This window comes from Molossus molossus, unplaced genomic scaffold (genome assembly GCF_014108415.1).
Source record: "Molossus molossus isolate mMolMol1 unplaced genomic scaffold, mMolMol1.p scaffold_m16_p_1, whole genome shotgun sequence".
In the NCBI taxonomy this organism is placed as follows: domain Eukaryota; kingdom Metazoa; phylum Chordata; class Mammalia; order Chiroptera; family Molossidae; genus Molossus; species Molossus molossus.
This window is the reverse complement of record NW_023425344.1, coordinates 85,224,093-85,250,258: the sequence shown is the minus strand read 5'-3', so window position 1 is coordinate 85,250,258 and position 26,166 is coordinate 85,224,093. Positions and strand designations below refer to the sequence as shown.

Genomic DNA, 26,166 nt, shown 5'->3' with positions numbered 1-26,166 from the left:
GTGAGGATAAAAAAACAACAGCAGCTTATTACTCGTGTAAAAGATAAGTATAATATTTAGTAACACATAAGATTAATTATTTCATTGGTTGTTTAAACTTTTTATAGATATTTGTTTTAGAAGTTCTAGGTCTATAAAAAAGAAATAAGTATATATGCAACCTTAAGACTGTTTTACAAATAGCATTTTAGAAGTAAGGTTTAAGTACATCATTTGAAACAAAAAAAATCCAGCCTCATTTTCCTTACTGATGATGGCAGAGTAGGGCAGGGGCTCAACTGCTTGTGCTAATGGGGTAAAAAATATGGTGTGGCTCGTTGGAGTGTCTTTCCCCACCAAAAGTTTGAGGGTTTGATTCCTGGTCAGGGCACATACCTAGGTAACAGGTTCAATGCCCAGTTGGGGCACATATGGGAGGCAACTGATCCATGTGTCCCTGCGCATCAGTGTTTCTCTTTCGCTCTCTCTCTCCCCACTCCCTCTCTAAAATCAAATTTTAAAAAAGAATAGATACGAAATTTAGGGGCTGACACCATATATTACCTTGATTTTGTCTTTTCTTTTTTTTAATTGATTTTTTTAGAGAGAGAGGGAAAGAGATAGAAATATTGATGAGAAAGAAAAGCATCGACATTGATTGATCAGCTCAACATTGACTGATCGGCCTCCCACATGCCCCACACTGGGGATGGAGCCCTGTGCCCTAACCAGGAATTGAACCCGCAACCTCTTGGTGCATGGGTCGATGCTCAGCCACTGAGCCACACCAGCCAGGCTATTTTGTCTTTTCTATTAAACCATTTAGAAAGGACTTTTATAAATTTCATCCTTCTGGCTGCTGTTTCATAATTTTCCCGCTCCTTGCTCACCTACTAAAGGCACTCGACTTAAGAGGGAAAACAAAACAACAAAAAAGAAAGATTAAAAGAGGGGGGGAATATAGGCTTACATTACACTGTTGGATAAAGAACCTTGAAAAAAAAATAAGATCTACATTATATGTGGCTAGTGGTCGATGAAGAGACAATAAAAGGAAGCAATCACTGCAAAATTTATAAGTCTGTCGACAGGTTGAGCCTACCTGGAAAATTCATTGAGGCACAATTGAAAATTGAAAGATAGTTCATTGAGACAGGTACTCTTTACTCCAGTTTCCACCACTGTTTGCCAAATAACCAGAACTAGCTTCATCTAAATTTCTTTCTCACACACCTATTAGCACACAGAGACAGATACATGGAAAAGGTCCAGAATATAGCTTCCTTCAAATATATTCTTGCATTCCTTCTAACCTCAATTATCCTTAACATCAATTATCCTTAATAAACTCATGTCCTTTAGACATGTATAATCTCCAACTTAATGACAGAAGAATCTCGGTGATGAAGAACAGTTATATTGCCCTGGCCGGTTTGGCTCAGCGGTTGGAGCGTTGGCCTGCAGAAGAGCCGCAGGTTTGGTTCCGGTCAAGGGCATGTACCTCGGTTGCGGTTCGGTCCCCAGCCCTGGTTGGATTCATGCGGGAGGCAACCAGTCCATATGTCTCTCTCTCCCTCCCACACTATCTGAAGATAAATGGAAAAATATCCTTGGGTGAGGATTTAAAATAAAAAAGAACAGCTATGTCACCCCCTTAATTTCCTTCTCTTAAAAGTTACTAGTATTCTATATCTTTAGTTTACTTTTCTTCTCGATTCCTGCAAAGTTATCTCCGCAGATAAATGTTGTGTTGCCTCTGAAACACGGAAGCAATTATTAATCAGATGTTTCCTTTTTATCCCTTGTCACGACTGTCATGTTTCAGAAAAACATAGGAAGAGTCTGCCAAATGAATCTCCCTAAGACTGCAGCTTTGCACATAGCCACATCTTTCAGGACCTCCAATAGCCCCTAAGCTCCTCCTCCTGCCAGTCACCGTCTTCCTGAATCTGGTCCTTTCAGAGGGGTCCTGGACACGGCACCAAACTGGATTAAAGAGACTGACTAATCCCAACTGCCCTAGTAATCCTAGTTTCTTCATCTAAATATACAATTAGACTAACTCGACTATTTAAGGATTTTTCATGCTTTGCTTTTATTCCACCCCTACCAATCTCATGAAAGATTAAAAAAGAAAGTGCCATCTAAGTGGTGTCTATTACTACTGCAGTTCCTACTAAAGATGGAACTCAAGGAACTTAAAATCCTGCTGAAGATCCAAGGACATTAGATTAAGCCCAATAAAAGCCTATTTCTGATTGTCCCAAAATAAGCCCCATAGAGAATAATTGATAGAGTGTGCGTTCTCAATGGCGAAAATTGGTGCTCTAAGGTGAAAAAAATGAGTTGTGGTCCTCCAAAGGGCATTAAAATATCACTGGTGGTTTGTCAGGAAAATACTAAAGAGGCAAGAGTGAGAAAAAAAAGGGGCTGAGAAACACCGACAGAGGGATCCACAATGAGCTTTATATTTGCTACTAATGGGCTAAATTACTTAACCTAGTCTCACCTTGATATACCCCCAACAGCATGGGTTTTTGTTTTTTTTTTTTGCTTGGATTCCAACTACATCTTTGCATCCTTCACCTCTCAAGTTTAATGTTCCTTCCTCAGAGGAGTCTTTCCTGACCACTGTCTAACATAGGTCTCCCTCTTTTTCTCTCTCAGATCAGATCGGCTTTAACAAGTTGTAGTTATGTGCCTGCTTCCTTGTTTTAATGGGATGTCTCCCACATGAGGTGGCGGGCTCCATGAAGGAAGGACCATGTCCTGCTTGTTTACATGAGTATACCCAGCCTGGCACAAAACAGGTGCTTGCTGGTTCTTGCCAAGCCCTTTCTGTTCACCAAATGAAGGGTGTGTCAGGACCCCTGTCTAGAGATTAACCCCAAAAGATGGTCTCCAGTACTAGCAATTCACTAATTCTTCCTTTCATTTAAAACCACTTCAAGGTCCCCTTGGTCCCTGAACATGACCTGTTAGAATTTTCTATAAAACCTTTCATCAACTATAAACTTTTCAGTATCATTTTTAGTTTTTACAAGAATAAACTTTGTATTAAGGGGAATGAGTTAGAGAAGGAATGTGCATATTTTTTACACGCAAGACTGAATATCAAAATGGCATGTTTCACTCTTCAAGGTGTCCAGGAATTCAAAAGACCTTCCCCTTCTTATTCCAGTGGCTGTTGTACTCTCACGTGCGGCAGTAACTGAGCGGCTAATCGAGAGGAGGCCACGGAAAGGCTAGATGTACACCCATTCCACCTGCAGGGGGAAATCTAATGCAGACCAGAGGTGAGCAAGTATGCTGGGCAGAGGGGAATCAAACCACAGATACAGGAAGTTATTTCAAATCAGAACAGTGAGCATTTGGACCTTATTGCTGCCCTGAAAACAGCTTCTGCCCATTTAGGAGGAGCCAGGACCAGGCATTATTACAGTGAAATACATCTTAGTGAAAATATAACACGAGGAGATCAGGAAGACAAGAATTCTTCTGACTTGCTTATATACATCTTGATACCTTTCCACAGTATCAAGACACATGGCAAGTTCTAAATTATAAGTTTAGTTGGAAAGAGCAAAAAACATATATATACATATATGTGTGCATATGCGTGCATGCATGTATAAATGCACTTATATCCATATATCTATATATAAAACTTATGTGGATTAAAACAAAAAATACTTCATTCCCTCAGTATTCTATTAAATATGATCTTTTAAAAAAATAAGTTAGATCATTTTTTAAAAATTTAGTTTAGAGAGAGAATGGAAGGGGGAGAGAGAGAGAGATAGAAATCAATTTGCTGTTCCACTTATCTACGCATTCATTGGTTTATTCTTGTATGTGCCCTAATCGGGGATCAAACCCGAAACCTTGGAGTCTCGGGAGGATGCTCTAACCAAATGAGCTACCCAGCCACGGCCTAAAGGTGGTCTTTAATTAGAGTGACCATATAATTTAACATCCTAACCAGGACAGTTTTGAGAGTGAAAGAGAGTCTTACTAATAATTATACTAGGACAACAGGTATACACTGGAACTATCCTGGCCAAACCAGGACACATAATCACCTTAATTATAATAAAGGCCATGAAAAACAGCAAGATTTCAGGAAATAAATATCAGATGAACAATATTAAAATCTGTCTCCTTTAGTAAAGTTGTTTTTAAAATGTTTTAAGAAATTAATTTTAAAAGATGAAGTCCACAAAACATTTTGTCCCTATGAGGCAAAAACAAAGGATATAAAAAAAAATAGTAAATTATTAAAATATGGAATTAACCGCTAATAGGACCAGAAGCTCAACTTAATATTTTCTTTAATTAAGAAAAGCAATCCTTTCTAAAAACCTAAGCCAACCCCATATAGACATTTGTGTGCCACAGTATCTAGTACCACTTAGTTATTTTTGTTACTAGGAAACATTTGCACAAAAACAAGATTTAAATCCTCCGCTTGCTTCTATTCTTCCACCTGAAGGAATAACCTCCGTTATTAGCAATACACTTAATATCTCCACGGCAACTGGGATAATTGGGGTGTTGCAACAGAAGGATAACAAATTGCAAAACAAATGATATTAATGTAGAAGAAAAAACACCTCCACACAGCCTCGATGAGAAAAGAACCACCAAAGGAAAAACAAAAAGAGCAAAACTTGCTAAAAAGAAGAACCCTTTTGAGGTTGCTTAGGTCAGTCGGTACTAGGCTTTTAAGATATTTAAATATGCGACAGGGCAAGTAAAGTTTCAGAAATGGTAGAATGTATGGAGTAACTGCAGTGACTTCACCAAAAGAACGCAGAGGTGGGAAGAGATGAGAACAGACAAGAAGACTGTTCCCTGAAATAGACAAAAAGCGACTAAGAGACAAGACATGGGTCTCTCAAGAAGGTACAGGGTCTAAGAAGAGAGGACTAGCACTGAGTGAGATTTCCAAATTAACCACTTGCAGCTGGTGAGGTGAATGGTGGGGGGGGGGGGTCGGGGTGCGGAGGAGGAAGGGCAAGGGGAGGGGCACAGTCCTAGCCGAAGATATCCTCAGCCCAGGCTACAGAAGGCAGAGGGCAGCAGACTGAGAATCAGGAAAACCACTCTTCATGGGCCTCTACCTGACACAACACAGGTGTAAATCAGACAGACAAAAAAGTGCTATTTGAGAATACTCAACTCATTAATTCAGAAACATGCTGTGAGTGTCTATCATGCTAGGAAACACCGCCCCCAAGTATACATTTGGCTTACAAGAAGCTCTGTCTAGAAGGAACATGATTTCAACGTGGTAGTCATATTACAATGTGGTAGTCCAACGACCGAGAAAGGCTTAAGTACTCTGAACAAAGAGGGAACACCTAGCCCCCAAGGGTGAAGTAGAGAAGGGAGAGAGTGAGGAAACCCCCTACGGGGGTGCTGGCGGCCAATTCCGTGTGCTTTAAATCACTTCTCTAAACATGGCTCAACCAGATCACCACCTAAAGGAATTCTCCACGTTGCAAAACCAATGAACACTGTGTTCTCATCTTACTCAACTCCTCAGGAACTTACAACAGAACTGATTACTCCACCCTGCTTTAAACATGTGATCCTATGGGCTGCTGGAAAACGGCTCTTCTGGTCCTCCTCCTACCTCACGGGCTACTCCACGGTCGCCCACTTGATCTATTAATTCTGTGATTCCTCAGGGTCTGGTCTCTATCTCTCTGCTCTGCCTACCAAATTTCCCTAGGTGATTCTAGATTTCCCATAACCTTATGTACCACATCTATGCTGGCACAACTCTGGCCCTGATTTGTCCCTGAATGTAGATGCCTCCATTAAGAGACTAATAGGCAACTCTAACTCATCAATGGTCAAAACAGAACTCTCTTCCCACCAAAACACTAGGAGTCCTGCTCGATTTCTCCTATTCCCTCGTGTCACCTATCCAAACCTATCTCTGTAAGTCTTGTTGATTCGATCTGCAAACCTCTCAAATCCATCCACTGCTCCCCACCTCCAACGCCACCCCTCGACGCCAGGCCACACCACTTCTCAGGTACAATGCTGCCAAGAGCTTCATAACTGATGTCCTTGCTTCTCAACTCTGGTCCCTTTCTACTCCACTCTGCCCAGCAGCTAAGCTAGATAGATGTTACAAATATCACTCAGAGATATCACGTCCCTCTCCTTCTCGGATCATCTCACAGTGCCTTCTCATTGCATGTGAAATGAGCCTCACACTCCTTACAAAGTCTGCAAGCCTTACCCACCTGGCACTGTCGGCCTCACCACCTCTCCTCTCTCACCACTCTCCCCTGCCCAGACACTGCAGCCAGATGAGCCTCCCCTCCTTTCTCTGTGTCACCAAGCACTTTCCCCAGGCAGGTGTCTGCACATGCTGTTCTCTCTGCTGGCTCCTACTTATCCTTCACAACTTAGTGCAAGTCTGACCTCTTCACACAGACCTTGCCTGACAGTGCTATTGCAGGTTTTCCCAGTCCCTCTACTGTGTCACCATGTCTTCTTTAAAGAATTCCAAATCCACACTTATCTTGTTTGTTTATTGGTTTTACTCACTCATCGTCTGCTCAACCTGCCTTTTCAACACCTTTTCCTCTCCAAATACATAAACTCAATCAATCTCCATTAGTGCAGAACTTGACTATTGTTCACTGAATCCCTAGAATTAAAAATAATGTCTAGCACAAAGCAAGGGCTGGAAAAATTGTGTTGAAGGCATTAATCAATTTCAGAAGGAATTAAGGAGGGCTTGGACTCTGTTTCAGCCATTTGTGCATTGCAGGTGTTTGAAAAAGTCAATCCATGTGTGACATCCAAGGCAACCTATTTGAGAACCTTGTGAAAACAGGTCAGGCTTGCTCAGTGGCTGGGGGAATGTTTTGGTATGAAATCCACTGCTATGGGTTCTTAGAGGATGGTTACATCCAGGGGCAGGCCAGCAACTGGTCCAGGGTCTGGTCTTTGCAAGCTCAGAAACGATTTTATCAGTTCACCCAGGAGATAGAAGCTCTGGAGCTCTGATTTGTACTAACAAAGATGCGACAGAGAACATGGATCTGTTAATTTATCAGTGATGGCTGGGAGGTGACTAGTGAAGGAAGTTACCTACTTGATCACGTACATAGCCAAGACATCTTCAGTCTGCTATGGGATATTGTCAGGGAGAAGCAAGCTGTTAACCAACAATTGCTTGATGAGGATAAAACACAAGCAAATGGGTCAGTCATGTAGGGCTTTATACCCGCAGAGCCATATCTTGGAAACTTTCTAGCAAGAGAAGCAAGGGGCTAGAAAAATCTCCTGCAAAACATTTTAGAACCAGATCAAAACTTTCCTTTGCTTATATGGTTTGAGTTTTTTCTACACCTTCACATTTATAGGAGGAAATTGATTATCCATATATATTTCCCCCCTAAACTAACAAACTGATTCAAGATCTAAAAAGGGTATATTTAAAAGAAATGCAAATATGAAAATACCTTATCTCATGATTTTAAAAGTTTCGAATATTTTTATACTTCTACATAAGTCTGTTCCCCCACTAGAAACTGCTACACACACACACACACACTTACACCATCCAGCTAATTCTCTACTGTATTTCCTTAAAGTTATTTAAAAAAACCTATATTATCCCTTATTTCATTTCCCAAGACAGGAAGAGTCCCAAGATTTTATTTCTTACTCTGGAGCTCTTTCTACACTTAACTGAAGGACACTGTCTCCAGTCACAATGTAAGACTGCCACGGAGGATTTCTTAAGGGAAAGAAAAGTAACTCCATCCATGATGATAATTCTTGTTATTTTTAATTTCAGTAATTGACGCTTTCATTCCAAGATATCATCTACTCTGGGGGCTTTTAGCCCTCTAGGTACTTACTACCAAATCTGTTTAATTCATTACAGTTTGGGAGGCCTTGCCTAGACATGCCCTTGATTTCAGAGAATTCATAATAATATTGTTAGGCAAGCAGAGCAAATAAAAGATTTTAAAAATTTAAAGGGAGCACTGGCCAATTTGCTCAGTTGGTTAGAGCATTGTCCCTATACAACAAGGTTGTGGGTTCGATGCCCGGTCAGGGCACATTCAAGAAGCAACCAATGAATACATAAATAAGTGGAACGACAAATCTATAGCTATCTATCTATCATCTATCTATCTATCTATCTATCTATCTATCTATCTATTCCTTCCTCCTTCCCTCCCTCCCGCTCTCTCTAAAAAAAAATCAATAAATTAAAAAAATAAAAATAAAAAATTTAAAAATTAAAGGAAATTGAAGTCAAAACTCAAGTGGTAATCTCCACTACCATCACCACCACCACATTTAGGCTATCATCTTACCCCAAACAAATGCAAGGCTATGACCACCACTATATGGGATGCAGAACCCCTTTTCTGTTAGGCAGCTCTAATGAAAAAGGCCTGATGTGACTCCACTTGCTCCAGAATCAATAAGACCGGTTTTTGCTGAAACCTTGGTACTGTCATTTTAAATATTTGCTAGTTATAGAAATGTATAGAATTGCCCTGGCCAGTTTGGCTCAGCGGTTGGAGCATCAGCCCATGGACCAAAGAGCTGCGGTTCGATTCCGGTCAAGGGAACGTACCTCAGTTGCAGTCTGTGCGGGAGGCACAATCGATGTGTCGCTCTCACATCAGTGTTTCTCTCTCCCTCTCCCTCCCACTCTATCTGAACAAAATATCGAAAGGTGTCCTCGGGTGAGGATAAAAAAAAAATAGAAATGGTATAGAATTATCAAAAGTTAACTCCCCCAAACCCAAAGTGGCTAATTTTACATGTAAACTACAATAGCCCTCAAAATATCCACACCTGCTATGCCTGATGTGTCCATAACAATACATCATGGGACGAGGAGCCCTTTCCCAGGGCTGGCATATGGAACAAATCAAAACATCGACTGCTCTAGTAATGCTCTGTATTAGTTTCCTGTTACTGCTGTAACAACTGACAACAAATTTAGTGGCTTAAAACAAAACAAATTTATTTGTTTACAGTTCTGGAGGTCAGAAGTACAAAACAGGCCCTGGCCGGTTTGGCTCAGCGGTTGGAGCGTCGGCCTGCGGTCCAGAGAGACCCGGGTTCGGTTCCCGCTAAGGGCATGTACCTCGGTTGCAGTTTGTCCCTGGCCCTGGTTGGTCGTGCGGGTGGAAGCCACTCGATGTGTCCCTTTCACATCGATGTTTCTCTCTCTCTCTCTGTTCCTCTCTCTCCTCCCACTCTACCTGAATAAAAAATGGAAAAATGTCCTCGGGTGAGGATAAAAAAAAAAAGTACAAAACAGGTCTTACTGGGCTAAAACAAAGTGTCAGCAGGGCTGCATTTTTTTTTTTTTTCTTTTTCTGGAATCCAGGGGAGAACATTTCCTTGCATTTCCCAGCTTCCAGAGACTGTGCACTCCCTGGCTCACGGCCCCCTCCATCTTCAAAGCCAGCAACGGCTGTTTTAGTTTTTCCAATAATGCCAGGTCTCTTGTTCTGACTCCTCTGCTTCCCTTTTCCACTTACAAGGACCTCTGTGATTATACTGGGTCCGCCCAGAAAACCCAGGATAATCTCCATATCTTAACATCATCTGATTAGCAACTTTAATTCCATCTGCAACCTTAATTCCCCCTTGCCACGTTCTGGAGATGAACATGTGACCATCTTTGGGGGGCCATTATTCTGCCTACCACGGTCTTCTGCTGTCTTCAATAGTAAGTAGAAAACAGCCAAGTAAACCTCACATGTACATGCTACTCTCCTCAAATAAGGATATTTAACTATTTTAATTTACAATAGGCGAAAGCCCTAAAACTACAAAATAAATACCATTAGAAAAGCAGGTGTAATTTGCAGCTCTTCTTGCTGACTGTACTGAACAGCGGAATGGGAGAATACATCGCTCCCCGCCCCGCACCACCAGCCTGACAGAGCACTCAGAGCTTTTAGAGAGAAATGTTTGACAATACCATATTGAAAATTTAGCGTCAGTATCTTTCACTAACAAGAACGAAATATATGACCTAGTAGTAATCTTCCACACAGTAAATCATAAGGAATTTGACAATCATAAGGAATTTGAACAAGTGTGATTTTTCCTTTGATAAACCTGCAAATTTAGGATGCAAATAGGGCCCAAATTGTGAGATATATGCTAGAGTCCACAATCAACAATGCAGTGGTTAGACTCTACAGCCAAACAATCTGCTTTAGAACCCAATTCTGCTGTGTGACCTCAGGCAAGTGACTTAACCTCTCTGTTTCAAATAGGGATCCTAAAAATGGGTGTAATATCTGCTTCCCAGTAATTTAGAAGGAGTAAATGACTAAAAGTTCTAAGTGCTCAAAGCAAATCCTGGCACATAGTGAGTGCTGTATTTGTTAAGCAAAAATTTAAATGTTCCTGCTGGCTGCTCATAATTGCCAATCAAGCTATATTCCAAGGGAATGTACTTATCAGAAATAACTAATCCATCAGAGGATATGATATTTATCTATACACACACACGCACATATAATTTAACATAAACAATGCCCTTTGTTGCTATTCAAGTTCGGTAGCAACTACCGGGCTAGTAATAACTGGATGGTTAAGCAACCCACTGAACAAATGCAAATCTCAGAAAACAGTAGCAGCTGTGTTAAAAAAAAAAAAAACAAAAAAAAAAAACACTCTCTCAGGGCCTCCTAAAGAAAGACGCGGAGCATTGGGGAGGACAGTGGTGTTTGTGATTCTTAATGGCCTCGGCATTTTCTGGGACAGTGGTGTTCATGGTACAATACTCGTCAGAAGGCTCAGCTCTGCAAGGATAGTAACATTTGTGCTACACTCTCAAGCATCCGCGAGGCCCGGCACATTGTGATTGCCGCTCTGGAAGCTTTTCGGCATTCACAGTGATCTTAGACACTTCTTACGAAAGTTCTTGAATTCAATGGCAGTGTACAATCGATTTCAATATTTTAATTTTAACCTCGATGGAAAGGAGGAAGGGAGGGTGAGGGGTAGGATCCAGATCCTACCAGTACAAGGTAAGATGTGACAAATAGCTATTCTAATCATAAAATAAATAGGCCACCTTAATGAGAAATAACAATATGATTTTTGAGGTAACAGGATTGAACCTTTTGTTTTCAAAGTTAGAGGTACAGCTTATATGCAAAAAAGAAAAAGAAAACAATAGTTGAAACACTCAGTATTTACTATGAATCAGGCATTATTCACAATGTTTTACCCACAGGAAGTCATTTAATTCAGACGGTCAGTCACCTTATGAAGTAAATACTATTTTATTTCCATTTTACAGCCAGGAAATGGAGCTTCATCTGGGAAAGTTGCTCAAGGTCCCCTAGTGGTCATTGGTGGTAATGTTGGGACTCAAGTCCCATTTTAAAGGCTTATGTTCACTTCTACCTACCAGTGCCAGTTGTCTTCTGAAAGGTCTCCACAACTCTATGGAGATGGGGTGCTATCTAAAAGTATCTCTCCATGGCACCCCTATTAGTTAAGCAGGCCACGACCCCGAGCCACTTACTCTTTGAACTTCTTCCATGCCAGCGGGCGTTTATCTTTGTGGCATTACTTTATGCCTTAAGGCAGCACGGACCAGAAAAACATGCCAGGAGACATGTGGTAGACATACAACCTCATGTCAAAAATATATCCCAACAAATCTGCCATATCTCAGAAGCCAGTGGAGACATTAGAGAAAGCCACGAAGGATCCCGGGCATTAGAATGCACTGACTCTGCCTTCAAAGGCCGGGTCCACCTCCTACCAGCTCTGCAGCCTTGAGTACATTAACCTTCTACATTGTTCCCACCTCCACAGTGAGATAACATGGTTTCTATTTTGAAGGCCTGTCTGAAGAGGAAGACAGCATTTCATTGGATCTTCACTAGGTCCTATCTCAGAGGACCTGCATTATTTAACCATGACTATATCACTTCACTACCTCCAGCTCTGTGTATGAGGAAGTTTGGAGAACCAGCTTGAGCATGGTGTCTCTCTCTGGCCCACGTTAAAGGCTTACCTTCACTTCCAACTACTGCTGCCAGTCTTCTTCCGAAAGGTCTCCACAACTCTTTGGAGATGGGGTGCTATCTAAAGGTATCCCTCCATGGCACCCCTATTAGTTAAGCAGTCCGTGACCCCAAACCACTTATTCTTTGAACCTCTTCCCTACTCCTAAATAAAAGAACTGATTCCTTCCTGTTTTCTCTAGGTGTTAGAACAGACTACATAGTTAAAGCAGTTTCCAGATAAGGAAAAGTATCCTTAACCCATCTAGCTGGGATGTGTGTTAAGAGGTGGCTTCCCAGGATAACTGTCATTGACAGAGCAGGAGAGAGACATCCCTGACACACATTTTTACCCCTGCCAGGCTTCGAGGGTCCTACAACATGGCCCCAGCGCCAGCAGAAGCCAGTGCCCAGCAGGCCTTCAGAGGACATACAGCCCTTGCGGAACACAGAACCTGCCTTGGCCTGTCCCAGCTTCCTCTCTGCAGTTCTTTTCTCCCCTCCCGGCCACCCCTCCCTTCGGTCCCTTCCAATTTGTGGAAAAACTTTTTAAAAGTTTAATTCGTATCAAGTATTTTGCACTTCTAATCATCTTAATGAAAAGAGGTGATTAAACTCCAGGGGTAGATGCTTATTCCCCAATTATTTCATAAATATGATGCCTCCAGTTCCACAGTTTCAAGTGGACAGTAAATGCCTTTATTCCGATAATCATGGAGCAATTTCTTGGTGTAGACATCAGAGTTGAGGATGCTTAAGGCAGTATTTCAGCTCCAGCTCAGTTTTGTCAGAGGCTGGCCCCCGACATCTGGGCAGCTCTCTTTCCACAGCTGAAATGTATCACTATACATGAGCCTCAACACAGGCAGAGAAGTAAACATACCTAAAGGGCCCTTCGGCAGAGTTTCACCCAACCTGAGTTTTAGTATCTGGCTGTTTTCTCTGCCTCTTGGCCCTTGAATTTGTTACCTTTCATTCTCTTCCACTTCAACAATTTTACTACTGTGATTTTATTTAATTTTTAAAAATAATACAAAGGAATTAACTGAAAGAAAAGATGTATATACAAGACACTCAATCCAGTTAATGCTGTTTGTTTGTTTTTTTATCCTCACCCGAGGACACTTTTTCAATTTTTTGTTCAGATAGAGTGGAAGGGAGAGAGAGGAAGAGAGAGAGAGAGAGAGAGAGGAGAGAGAGAGAGAGAGAGAGAGAGAGAGAGAGAGAGAGAGAGAAACATCGATGTGAAAGGGACACATCAATTGGCTGCCACCCGCACGACCCAACCAGGGCCGGGGACAAACTGCAACCAAGGTATGTGCCCTTAGCGGGAACTGAACCCAGGTCTCTCTGGATCGCAGGCTGACGCTCTAACCACTGAGCCAAACCAGCCACGGCCAGTTAATGCTTCTTAAGAAAAATATCTAAGAATGTGCACTAGTCTCGTTTGAAAGTTTTAGGCAACACTATCAAACTAAGACATAAAATAATAAGGCTGAATTTTGAATCGTAAGCAAATAATCAAATTAGCATTTGGCAGTAGAGAAAAACCAATCAGCAAAATTGATGATCATATTTACACATTAATTCTATGAACTGTTTCTCTAAATTCTGCTTCGAATTACAAGTCATTATTAGAAACTAATAAACTGAACTGGTCTGGGTTTCTGTATGAAGAGGCTGAACTGACCACCACTCATATTCCAATACCCTTTATTGAAACCATCAGAATAAAGTAACAAGCATTGGAAATGGAAAAATAAACCCAAAGCAAAATTAAAAATTTGACTTTGGGTAGCAAAGAAGGTATGATACTATAGTAAAACTTGAGAATGTTTAAATGAAGATATGCTTTATATCTATAATGAAAATTAGCTAATAGAAATTTCTTGCCCCACTTCTAGGAATATACCCTAAGAAGCCTGAAACACCAATCAGAGAGAATATATGCACCCCTATGTTCATAGCAGCACTATTTACAATAGCTAATATCTGGAAATAGCCCAAGTGTCCATCAGTAGATGAGTGAATAAAAAGTTGTGGTACATGTACACAATGGAGTACTATGCAGCTGTAAGAAAGAAAGATCTCTTATCCTTTGAGATGACATGGAGGGACCTGGAAAGTATCCTAAGCAAAACAAGCCAAGCAGAGAAAGACAAATATCACATGATCTCACTTATTTGTGGAATATAATGAACAAAACAAACTGATGAACAAAATAGACCCAGAGACATAGAAGTAGTGTACAAACTGACAAAACTCAGAAGGGGGAGGGGGGAGGGAAGAGATAAACCACAGAACTTACATGCATGTATGCGTAACCAATGGACATAGACAACAAAGCTGGGGATGGGGTGGGGAGGAGGGTGTCAATGGGGGGAAAAGGAGAAACATCCGTAACAAAAATAAATTAATAAAAAAAAATAAGAAATTTCTTGCACTTTCATTTAACCAACCCAAAATTAGTAAGAACTAATGATATACTTTTCAAGAGGTCAAACCACAAATGTGTAAGTATTGTTTTTAAGATGACCTATTTAAAAGCTATGGAGCTTATTTCATACCTAGTGATAAATCTGCTCTATGCAATATCTGAAAAAAAAAATTTTTTTTATCCTCACCTGAGGACATTTTTGCATTTATCTTCAGATAGAGCGGGAGGGAGAGAGGGAAGAAGAGAGACAGAGAAACATCGATATGAGAGAGACATACTGACTGGTTGCCACCCACACAACCTCAACCGGGGCCGGGGACAAACTGCAACCACGGTACATGCCCTTAGCGGGAACTGAACTCGGGACTCTCTGGTCCACGGGCCAATGCTCTAATCGCTGAACCAAACCAGCGAGGGAACAATATCTGAAAATTTTAACTTGTCTATCTTACTGGGTACCTAAGGAAGCAAACTGAAGAAGTAGAATTTATTTTAGAGAGCTGCTTTCCACAATTAGCACTGCTCCACAGGGCTAATAATAATACAAACACAAATAGTTCTTTAAGAAAGCCTGTGTGTTCCATTTTCATCAGATAAATCCCTTGTGTAATGAGTTACTGACCTATTGTGCAGCTCCACGGAGAATGTTGATCCTATTGCTGAAATCTTATGAGAAACACTAAAGGTACACAGAAATTAAAACTCTTAAATTTTAAAGAGAAAGAAGAAAGTTTTCAAATTCTGAAAATGGTTTTAAAAAGGGCAGCTAAATGAAACATTACACTTCCCTTTTTAAAATGCAAAATTACTAAAATAATTATGGATGTACCCAGAGATATAACTAGAAGGCTAGTTAATGCAAAGTTGCTTAAAATAGTGAACATTTCTCTGGTCAAGTAGCTCAGTTGGTTAGAGTGTCGTCCTGATGTGTCAAGGTTGCTGGTTGAACCCAGGTCAGGGTACATACAAGAATCAACCAATGAATGCATAAATAAGTGGAACAACAAATCGATGTTTGTTTCTCTCTTTCTCTTTAAAAATCAATTTCAAACATTTTAAATAAAATAATGAATACTGGAAACAAACTGTCTAACAATAGGGGATTGGTTAAATCGAGATGCAGACATATAACAGAAAACTACAAATGATGCTGTATGAGTATTCTAGTGATATAAAGATGTCCGTATTTTGGTGGGAAAAAAGTAAGTTACAAAATAGTATGTAGAGAATAACTTTGTAGCTGTACAGCTTCGGGAAAGTTACTTAATTTCTCTAAATCAGTTTTCTCCTCAATGAAAAGGAGATAATCATAGTGCCTGCCTCATAGGGTAAGAGTGAGGATTACAGGAGATTCTGTATATCAAGCAACAGGCACATGCCTACTAGCAGCAAACTCAATACATGCTAAGTCTTTGTGTATATGTTCATTGGGTAAAAAAGAATTTGAGGATATAGCGGTAAGTGATTTTTTGAGTGGTGGCTGATTTGTTTAACCTGTACTTTTAAACTTCTATAAGTATCATACTACTTATAATATAGGAAACTATTAATAAATTGGAAGATTTACACACAGTGTAAATTTACACACAGTGATTAGTCTTCTAAAAATTTCCCATAGTGCTTTGCTCACAATAAAGGAATCTTGGTTGAGCTTCAGATTCATTTAAACAAGTTTGCCCTAGAATTTTTAAAATTATTTAACTGAGGGGCTAAACTTGTTTATAATATATTGGGTAAAACAAAGCATACTTCCATTGTTCAGCCTCATAACAATTTAAGAGCCCAACTCCAGACCCAGTAGAATGCCACCGGAACTTGCATTATCAGAAAGCCTAAGAGAGCCTAATCACCTCTCATTTCCTCCCAACTCCCAGCCCTGCTCCACCTTTTTGACACTTTCTTTTCCTTTCCATAATCAAAGCCTAAAGTTTCTCTCTAGTGTGCTGTAAACCTCAAGGGCAGTAAGTGTTTCCTTCATCTTAGCATCGATAGCACCTAGCATAGTGACTGGAATAGTAGTTGCTCACTAAATGTTCACCAACTGAATGAACTGAATAAATGTCTGACAGCAGTAGTTCAGGATAGAAGCTTCAAATCCTCCGTAAGAGAAGTGGATAAAGGTAGACAGGCTACCTTTAGTCTGAAACTGTCTAGAATTCTTAGTAATTGTTCCTTAAAAAAAGAAAAGAAAGAAAACATCTCACTTCAAAGTATCACTTCTTTAAAAAGAAAAGTTCTTACTTGTATTCCATTGTCTATTTTAATAGATATATGATTATTTCCATTTTTTTCCCTATATATTATTTTTCAAGTCCCACAAGAATTGCAGAGAGTTTAAGTAACTGGCTCAAAGTAACTCATCTAGTAAGTTACCACCCAGACAGCCTCCGGTCTTCTGATGCCACTGCTCCAGACCGCTCTACAAGGGCCCTGTGGAAAAACACCCATGACCTTTGACCCTAAACTCTGTTGTAGATATGGGAAGAACAAATGTTTTCAGTAACACCTGAACAAATGCTTCTGTTTCTTCCAAATATTTCCTAGGGCTTTTATGAGATTCAGGGAAAGAGAAACTGAGGACAGGAGGTAGCAATACAAAGGTGTCCAAGTGTTTCCCTCCAGGTTCATATGTCAACCAAATTAAATATTAACTCATAAAAAAACACTTCCACCAGAAGACTACTGTGAAGTAAGACTATCATCAAACCAAGGGAAGGGTAACAAAAAGGAAATTTTGCACAGCTTATTTAAAAAAAAAAGTTAAGGATAAAGTTAAACAGTTTTCCACACATTCAGTCTTCCTCTAAATTGCGGGTTTTCACTTTCAGCCACTGCTCTGACTTTTTAAAAAACACTGAATAGCAATTCCCTCAACATGAGGTGAGAACCGAATACCTTTCAGGTATACACACTGAAATGTTTACCTTCCTGGTATACATACTTGGAATGAAGCCATCACATCTCATTCCAAGGACCTTGCTAAAGGATTTCACATGCAAAACCTCAGTAGAAAAATTTTATAAGTAGAAAAATTTGTAGAAATTAATTGGTTATTACCTGAGCCAGCCGGAACACCCTATTATTTATATATAAACAGTTGCAATTTCCTGGGGTCTGCTTTGTGCCAGACATTATAGCTCTTTTGCACTCTAATCCTCATATTTCTGAAGTCGTTAGAGTCCCATTTTACGAAATCAGAGTATTTAATGTAACTGAGAACCTGCCCATTAACAGATGGGAGGAGGGGTGAGCCAAAGATTTGAAAAGTTAAGTTTAAATTCAAAATTCACACCTGACCTAGAGAGACTGAACAGATCGCTTCGAAAATTTAAAATACATATCAAAATGATTTTAAGGTCATATCAGAGCAGGCAAGATGAAATAGAAGACTGACAAAGATCGATGAATGAAAGATTACAGGGAGTTGTTTCAAGACGTAGTTGCGGGTTATTAACAAGCATTCATATCTCAGAAAGATAGGCAGGCTCCTATGTGCACTGAGAAACCAAGTCTTTCCCTAAGGGGACGGCCAAACGTTGAAAGGCTTCAGTGTGGGCTGCCCAGAGCTGGATTATTACTGTTCACACATCATCAGCAAGTGCCTCTCAAAAAGAAAAAGACTCAGTCCCTCCTCCGCCGCCTGAATTCAGCCTTGACCTCCGGAGTGGCCCCGGGCAACCTATGGTTCAAAGTGTCCCTTCAACGCCAGGACCGAGTTACCCGACATGGTTGCAAATGAATGAGCTGAATGCCCAAAGCAAAGAGACTTAAGCCACACGTCCATCCTCCATCTGGCAAAATCAAGGAGGGATGCCCCGGACTCGGTGCGTGGGGCCGAGTTAGCGCCACGTCCCTGCCGGTAGCGCACCTTCCCCTCCCCGAGCTTCGCAGGACGCGGCTGCCTCCCATCCTCCTCCCCAGCCCGCCGGCCCGGCGCTCCTTACCTGCTCCCCGCCGAAGGCACGAGCGGCGCGGGCGACCTGCTAGCGGACAGAGCCCTGCCGCAGCCACCACCCCCGGCCGAAGCCGCTAGAAAGTTTGCTCCGGGTCTCGCCCTCTCGCGCCGCGGCCCCGCGAGGCAAGCCGCTCTCGGGGTGCCTCCCACGGCCGCCGCCCCAGAGGCCGCTCTCGGCGGCGCTGCAGCAACAGCCGGGCCGGGCGGCTCCGTGCGCGCCGCGGGCGGGGTATCCCCGCCCCACTCGCCGCCGCACGGCGCTGGGTGTTTACCGCGGCCGGCCCGCTCTCCCGCCCGCCCGCCGCCTCGCGCGCTCCTGACATCATTCATTCTCTCACACCCACGCCCGCCCACTCCATTTCCAAACAGTGACTCACCGCCCGGCCACTGGTGACAGCGCTCGCCCCCGCCGCCGTGGCTGTCCCCGCGCACAGCGGAGCACAGCGGAGCTCCACAAACCCCTGCGACTTCTTAGGAAGAAAACCCGCCGCCTCTCCCCTTTCCCAGCTATTAAAGGTGCAGGGAAGGAGGGGCTTGGCTGGGAGAGCCCATTGGCTCCCGGGGAGGCTGAGCGCCCGGCGGACCTCCCTGACCAGTGACTGCGATCAATCTGGGAAAGTTGTTTGTTTAGGTGTCACTCCCAGTAACTTTCAAGGGTGGGGCTGGGAGGGGCTTCCCCCGCCCCTGCACCTCGCCTGATTCAGGCGCTGCTTCCCGACTGCGAAGTGAGTGGGCTCGGGGCAGCAGCGGTTATTCAAAGGGTGTTGCCGGGGCCTAGGTGGGTGTCCCCACCTCGCAGTGTTGCCTGGCAGGGTTAGTCATCAGTTCGCACAGTGGCTACTCCAGGTGCGAGCTGGAAGGGTACTCCAAGTTAATGTGGTTAATAATACTTTCCCTTCAGTGACTAACCGCCGTGCCATTTGTTCTGTTCATTGATTCACTTCTCGTTAAGGATAAGAAACGGTAACCAAAATAAACAGTGAAAGTCTCTTTGCTCCACAACGCTGCACTTGCCCGGCAGCTTTTGAGGCACAAGGCAGTCATGTGTGGTTTCCTTGATGAGCTCTGCGACTCTGTCTTCGGAAGGGGTGTTGCCTTCTTAAAAATGGTCAAGGCTCTACATTTCTTGGTGTTGCTATTTGTACACCTGCTGGGCAGTTTTCAAAATAAAGGATGGCAGCCTCGGAAATTATAACTAGGATGAATCAGAGGGAATTTAGCCAAATCTTTATTGAATTTAATTGACAGAAATGTTTTCTGTTAATTTCTACCTGGGGACAGGGTAATTATGTTTAGGATTTACACTGGGTGCCTAGTGCAGAAATAGTGTGGGTAAACAATCATTTGTCTATGGTAATTAAACATAATGGTAGCAGAAAAAAAACAGGGCAGTCCCAAAACAGACAACTGTGAGCTGTTACTAGAGAAGTCTCCTCCAAATGAAAATACTGGTGAAATTAACCAAAGGTTCCACATCGTTGTTGTGAAAATACACTCAGTAGAGAACACCAACAATTGATATTTATTTTCCTTTGGTCTATTTTTTCTTTTCAATAGGAGTTCATTTTTAATTTTACAAAGCTCAGGCATTTTGCCCAGAAGGCAACAGCAAATGGATTGGTTTGTTAGGATGCAGTCAAAATAAATGGAAATTCAAACCAACAGTTCTTACAATCACAGATCTAATCAGAAGCTTGGGTGTTCTGTCTGTTTGTATGGAGGAGCTTGATTCAAATGTGCAGCCACAAGAAAATTTGGGTGAATATCCCACATGTCCTACTTTATGGCCCACGTATTTGAACATTATGGAAATATGTGTAAATAAGATTTTCTACAGATCTTAAAAAATTATGTTATGGGCTTTTGGGCCTTAGTACATGGATGAAGTAAAAAAGATCAAAACAGAACCTGCCATCCTGCCTGCATTACTGCATGATACAAATCCTGCAGCTCTCTCTAGGCAAGTTTCTGTTTGTTTGGGGGCTTTATTGGGTAATTTTGAATTTGTGGTTACTGTTGGGCCTCAGTTTAAATACTGTGAAATAAATAATTAGGTCATTTTATTATACCACTTAAATATCCTCCAATAAACATAAGGCTATAATTGTGATTGAGTTGCGTGAAGTTTTTTCCGTTCTACTCATTGTCAACATACAAGAAAGCAAATTACTCATCTTAATTTCTGTTGCGAGAAATAGTGACTTGTCCATTGCAGAGAGGGGTGATTTCTTTCTTTTCTTTTCTTTTTAACTTTACCTTTTTGTTCTTACAATGCATCAATGTTTACTAAGTCCCTGATTAGTCACCTCCCGGAAATAATAGTGCTGAATGCTCTAAGGGAGAGAAAGGGTTGACAGGTATGTTCTTGTCATTTTCCCACCTAAACCATTGCATACAGTAAATCAAGTTTTACAGATCTTCATGGGTTTGATTAAAACATGCTAACTTAGTAAAACATATATATCTGTTGTCTCTATCTCCTTTTATAATAACTCCTACTCTGGATGTACTTAAGTCATTTACTCAACCTACAGATGTTTACTGAGTTCCCATTTTGTGCCCACATTGTTTAAGAATCGCTATGGGCATCTTCTAAACATATGTCTCAGCAATGAGAAAGTTTGCTTTTTTAAAAAAATTGTATATGGATTTTATTTTAACATTATTTATAATTTCCCCAGGGTCCAGCATGGTACCTGGCATGTAATTACTAAGTGAGTGAAATAAACAAATGAACAAGCCTTAAAGAATAAACCAATGGTGAAGTAACTCCATGTTATGGGATTCTATGTAGGCAATTAAAAAAAAAAAAAAACATAATTCCATAGACTCTTAGAAAATTGTCCTTGTTAAGTGAAAAATATAAGTAGAGAGAACATACATGTGCACATGTACACACACACCATTTTTTGTGACACAAATACCACACTCCTGTGCAAAATCCATTACCAAACTATATATTACCTCTTGCCATGAAATATAGAAGGGAGAGTGTGAGGGGGAAACCTGTATTTCTTGACTATTTTTCAATGAGTGTGCATTGCTTTTGTAATTAAAAACAACTCAAGCAATATTGGAACTTAGAAGGCAGTAAAACAATGAATTATGACATAAGGGAGCTTACTGTCTAGTTGGAGAGACAATAACACCCAGAACAACTATAGATTAAAGCAGCTCACCTTGTGAATTTGGGGTTTCAGATATTCACCCTGTGCCTGGCCCATCCAAAGAGCAAATTTATACCATTTTTTTATTGAGTACTTCCTGTATGCCAGGGACTATGCAAATTGATTTCCCTATATTATCTCATTTAATCCTTTCAGCAACTTTCTGGGGTTAGGTATTCATAATGTCCTCCTCTACATATGAGATAACCAAAGATAAGAGACTGCCATTTTTCTGAGATCACACTCAAGTAAGTGCCATTTTCCCGAGATCACACTCAAGTAAGTGCCATCATCGAGGCATCAAACCAAGACTTTCTGGCCCCAAAGTTCATATTTTTGATGATCATTCCTTAAATTGTATCATCTACGCTGATGTAACAGTAATCTCATTTTTTTTGGTTTTAAAAGTTATTATTTATCAAAATATAAGGTAATATTGCCATATTATAGAGCAAATGGAAAATAAAAAAATAAATAGAACGACTAACATTTTATTGTTTGATATGCATTCTTTAGATTTCTATTGTTTAAGATAATTTTAACATCATACATGATTCTTATTCTGATGTTTAAAAAAATGTTTTTATTGATTTTTAGAGAGAGACAGGAAGGAGTGGGGGAGAGAGAGAAACATCAATTTGTTGTTCCACTTATTTATGCATTCATTGGTCACTTCCTGCATGTGCCCTGACCAGGGATTGAACCCACAACCGTGGCATGTTGGGATGATGTTCTAATCAACTGAGCTACCTGGCCAGGGCTTCTGATTTTTTTTTAACTTAGCACTATATCATGTACTCTTTGCTCATAATTATATTAGCGGCAGCATGATGTGCCAAAAAATGTATGTGCTTGGGCAACTGTGTATATATTGAACATAATTTCAAATCTAATAGTCCAACTATTAATTTGGGAGCAGTTTAGTATAATATTTTTACATTTTTTATTAATGAAAACTCTTGGACTATCTGTTTTATTGTTAATACTACTATACTACGTATATACAGATGTTCTAATTACATTAAAGTGTATTCAGGAAAGTAAGTGAAAGGTACTATGTGCCACATTTCATTAGTGTGATTGTCCATACTTCTGGATTGGAGCAGGAGGAAGGTGTAGGGAGAGCAGGAGGTAGCTTTGCAGCAGCACAGGTGTAAAGCAGCAGTGTCCAGGTTAGGAGAGTGGTGATGGGAATGTAGAAAGCAGAGTGGATTTCAAGTATCATGGACAGAATTTACAGATCAATTAGATATGGGAATGGAGCCAAATAATTCCTACTTTTTTTGTTTGTTTACTTCAGCACTTGGATGGATGGTGGTGCCTTTCCCTAAGCCACATAGGGAATGCCTAGGTAGGGACTGTCAGCTGTGAGCCACCTTAGCAGCTAGAGGCATCTGTCCCAGAGCCAGCAACAAACTGTGCTGAACCCTTCTCACACAGAGTCTGTCAGACCTCCTCTGCCCCATCTCTGCCTCAGCTGAAGAAAGTTCTGTTTTTAATGGCTCATGTGATTAAATCGGGCCCACCTGGGTATTCCAGTCCGCTCTTTCTAGATTAAGGTCCACAATCTTAATTATATCTGCAACGTCCTTTTGTAATGTAACATACAGTTTCTAGGGGTTAGGGTATGGACATCTTTGGGGGCCCATTCTGCTGACCCCAAGGGGACATCATCAACTGAGAATAAAAAAGTGGCCTTGGCCGGTTTGGCTCAGCCGTTAGAGTGTCAGCCTGCGGTCCAGAGAGACCCGGGTTCGGTTCCCGCTAAGGGCACGTACCTCGGTTGCAGTTTGTCCCCGGCCCTGGTTGGGTCATGTGGGTGGCAGCCACTCGATGTGTCCCTTTCACGTCGATGTTTCTCTCTCTCTCTCTCTCCCTCCCACTCTATCTGAACAAAATATCAAAAAATGTCCTCAGGTGAGGATAAAAAAAAAAAAGAGAATAAAAAAGTGGAATAGGTGGGAGGCTTTAGAAAGAACGTAAACTGAAGTAGCCACCTGAAGAGTAAGAACATGAACTGACTAGAAAGTTTCGTTAATCTGACAGATGGCATTGAAGAGTGAATGAAACTCTGGGCCACAGTGGCACCTAGAGTGTCTTTCTCAAGCAGTACTTGGCTACTTGGGAGTCGCACAGAAAATGGATCTGGGGATGGGATACATAGGGAAGGGAGGGAGGGAGTGTGGGATAGTGTCAAAAAACAATGGACTTGGGAATCTAAGATGATCAGGGAGAGAAGCAAAGAGAGGAGGGAGCCAATGGATAAAAGAAAGTAAAAAGATCAATGGCCTAGAGATCTGGAGATGTGAACCATGGATAATGGACGGGAGACTTTGGAAGCATAAGAGACCAGGCAGGGAGACCGCTGAACTGTTTCTCTTTGCGGGATGGGCCAGCGGCAGAGCCTGGGAAGGTGGCTGTGGGTCGACGAGTGAGGTGGACGAAAGGAGAAGAGACAAAGGTCATTTCAGAGTTCAGAGCATTAGACGAGTAATTCTCATGGATGCTGAAGTTACTCAGGGTGATGGCCAGACCAGAAGTAGACTGTAAATCAGGTGCCAAACAATTATGGTACAGAAGACGTCAATGTCTCAAAGGAGTGGGGCCTGTCACTAAAACCTGGCATAACCTCAACTCAAAAGTATCTCCAGAAATCAAAGGGACACAGACTTTACCTTGTGACCACAAAGTAGGGATTTCAGAGGATACCTGAGAAGGGTTAGGAAGCGATGGGTAGGGTCGGAGAGATCAGGAGAAATAATTCACAGAGTATAATGGAAATAAGTGTATGGAAATGGAATAGACATGTGAATGGGTTGGGGAGGTTTTCTTCCTAACCCTATCCTCTTCCTTTTCTGGAGCTGACAGCATGACCCTTTCCTAAAGCTGGGGTAGTAGAAAGTGGTCTTGTTTAAGGCTGGAGTGGAGACACACTTTTATAGTATAATAAAGTTCAGGAGATATCCCAAGAGGAGATAAATCTTAGTGGAAATGGTCTCATTTGATATTAGCTGTTTCATTCAGAAGCTAAACAACTATGAGAACCTCTGCTCCTTCCCTTTTCCTTCCTCAGGATCCAGGAATACTAACCTCTCCTGATCAGGAGAGGAAGCCATGGTCTGTTAGGACAGTATACAGCTGTGGCAGAGCAGGAGTAGAAAGGAGCTGGGCGAGAAAGAACAGTACCAAGTATCCATCCTTCAGGGGGGAATCTGGTTGGAAATATGGTGCCCGAACCAGAAGTAAGGGCTGGTTTAACCCCTTGGGCTCTGTGTATATGCTTGACTGGCTAACATGGACATTGCTTTGTTTTTACTGTATGACTCTCACTTCCACCATAAAGGGTTAAGTGTTGGGCCCACATGAGAAATGGCAGATCGAGTTCTGAGAGGCTCCTGCAGGGTAGTGGGAACAGGCAACCTGGAAAATCCAGCAGCAGCAAAAAGGAGACCTACGTGATGACAATGATTTCATTCTGGATAGGGTAGCCTGGAGCAACATTGCATGCTTGCCAGCTTCATAAGAATCATCATCATGTGAGGCTCACATGAATCTTTAGGGGAGGATTTCCAGATAAAGTAAATGGCTGAGATGATTCTTATGTTGAGAAGAATTTGGAAAAGCCAATGATTCTCTACCTGTAGGACTCCCTGTAGGACACATCTGGACAGCCTGCTAGTCTCCCAGGCCATGCTCACTTTCTTCATCGGCTTCCTGTCACATTGTTTCCCTGGTTCTATTTTAATTCAAATGTGCGCACACACACACACACACACACACACACACACACACCCTCCTCCACACAGTATTCTAGGGCACTGTAGATGATAATATCACCTTGCTCAAACTGGCCCTTCTTAAAAGGAATGAGGCTTAAATTGCAAACTAAAATAGATTATTTTTTTTCCTAATTTAAAATGTAAAGAAGGCCCTGGCCGGTTTGGCTCAGCGGTTAGAGCGTCGGCCTGTGGTCCACAGAGACCCGGGTTCGGGTCCCGCTAAGGGCATGTACCTTGGCTGCAGTTTGTCCCTGGCCCTGGTTGGGTCGTGTGGGTGGCGGCCACTTGATGTGTCCCTTTCACATCAATGTTTCTCTCTCTTCCTCTCTCTCCTTCCCGCTCTATCTGAGTAGAAAATGGAAAAATGTCCTCGGATGAGGATAAAAAAAAAAAAAATGTAAAGAAGGATGATATTGTAGGAGGACATGCTAATTTTATGGAGCCCTGACTTTTCAGCCGTTAGTTCAAACTGAAATGTCTAACGAGAAAGGTACAAAGTCTGCCTGTTGATCTAAGCCTTCTCTATAATTCAGGGAAGGTAATAATTGTACAATGTTGTGCTTTCTATATGAAAGTATCCGGTCAATGACATCAAACATGTAATAAATACTGTATCATTCATCTTTACAGAGTCCTAGTAGTTAAATATAGTCATGGATGAAGACATAGAAGATGAGTAGTAGGAGATGAAAATCTTTGCTCAGTTTCTTTAACCCTTCTAATCTTACGTGTGTTTTCAGACAGTGGCCATTAAAGTATACATTACATATTCAATCTACAAGTTCAACATGAAATAACTCATTGCTTTTAA

At 41.5% G+C, this 26,166-nt stretch overlaps 1 protein-coding gene across 1 annotated transcript in view; it reads right to left on the bottom strand.

Annotated features, from left to right (window-relative positions):
- SGMS2 (sphingomyelin synthase 2) overlaps window positions 1-18,469 on the bottom strand; it is an 87,239-nt gene extending 68,770 nt beyond the window's left edge. Inside the window, exon 1 of the mRNA XM_036274628.1 lies at window positions 18,399-18,469. The gene's annotated coding sequence lies outside the window, so the exon portion shown is untranslated. The remainder of the gene's footprint in view (window positions 1-18,398) is intronic.
- Between the last annotated feature and the right edge of the window lie 7,697 nt (window positions 18,470-26,166).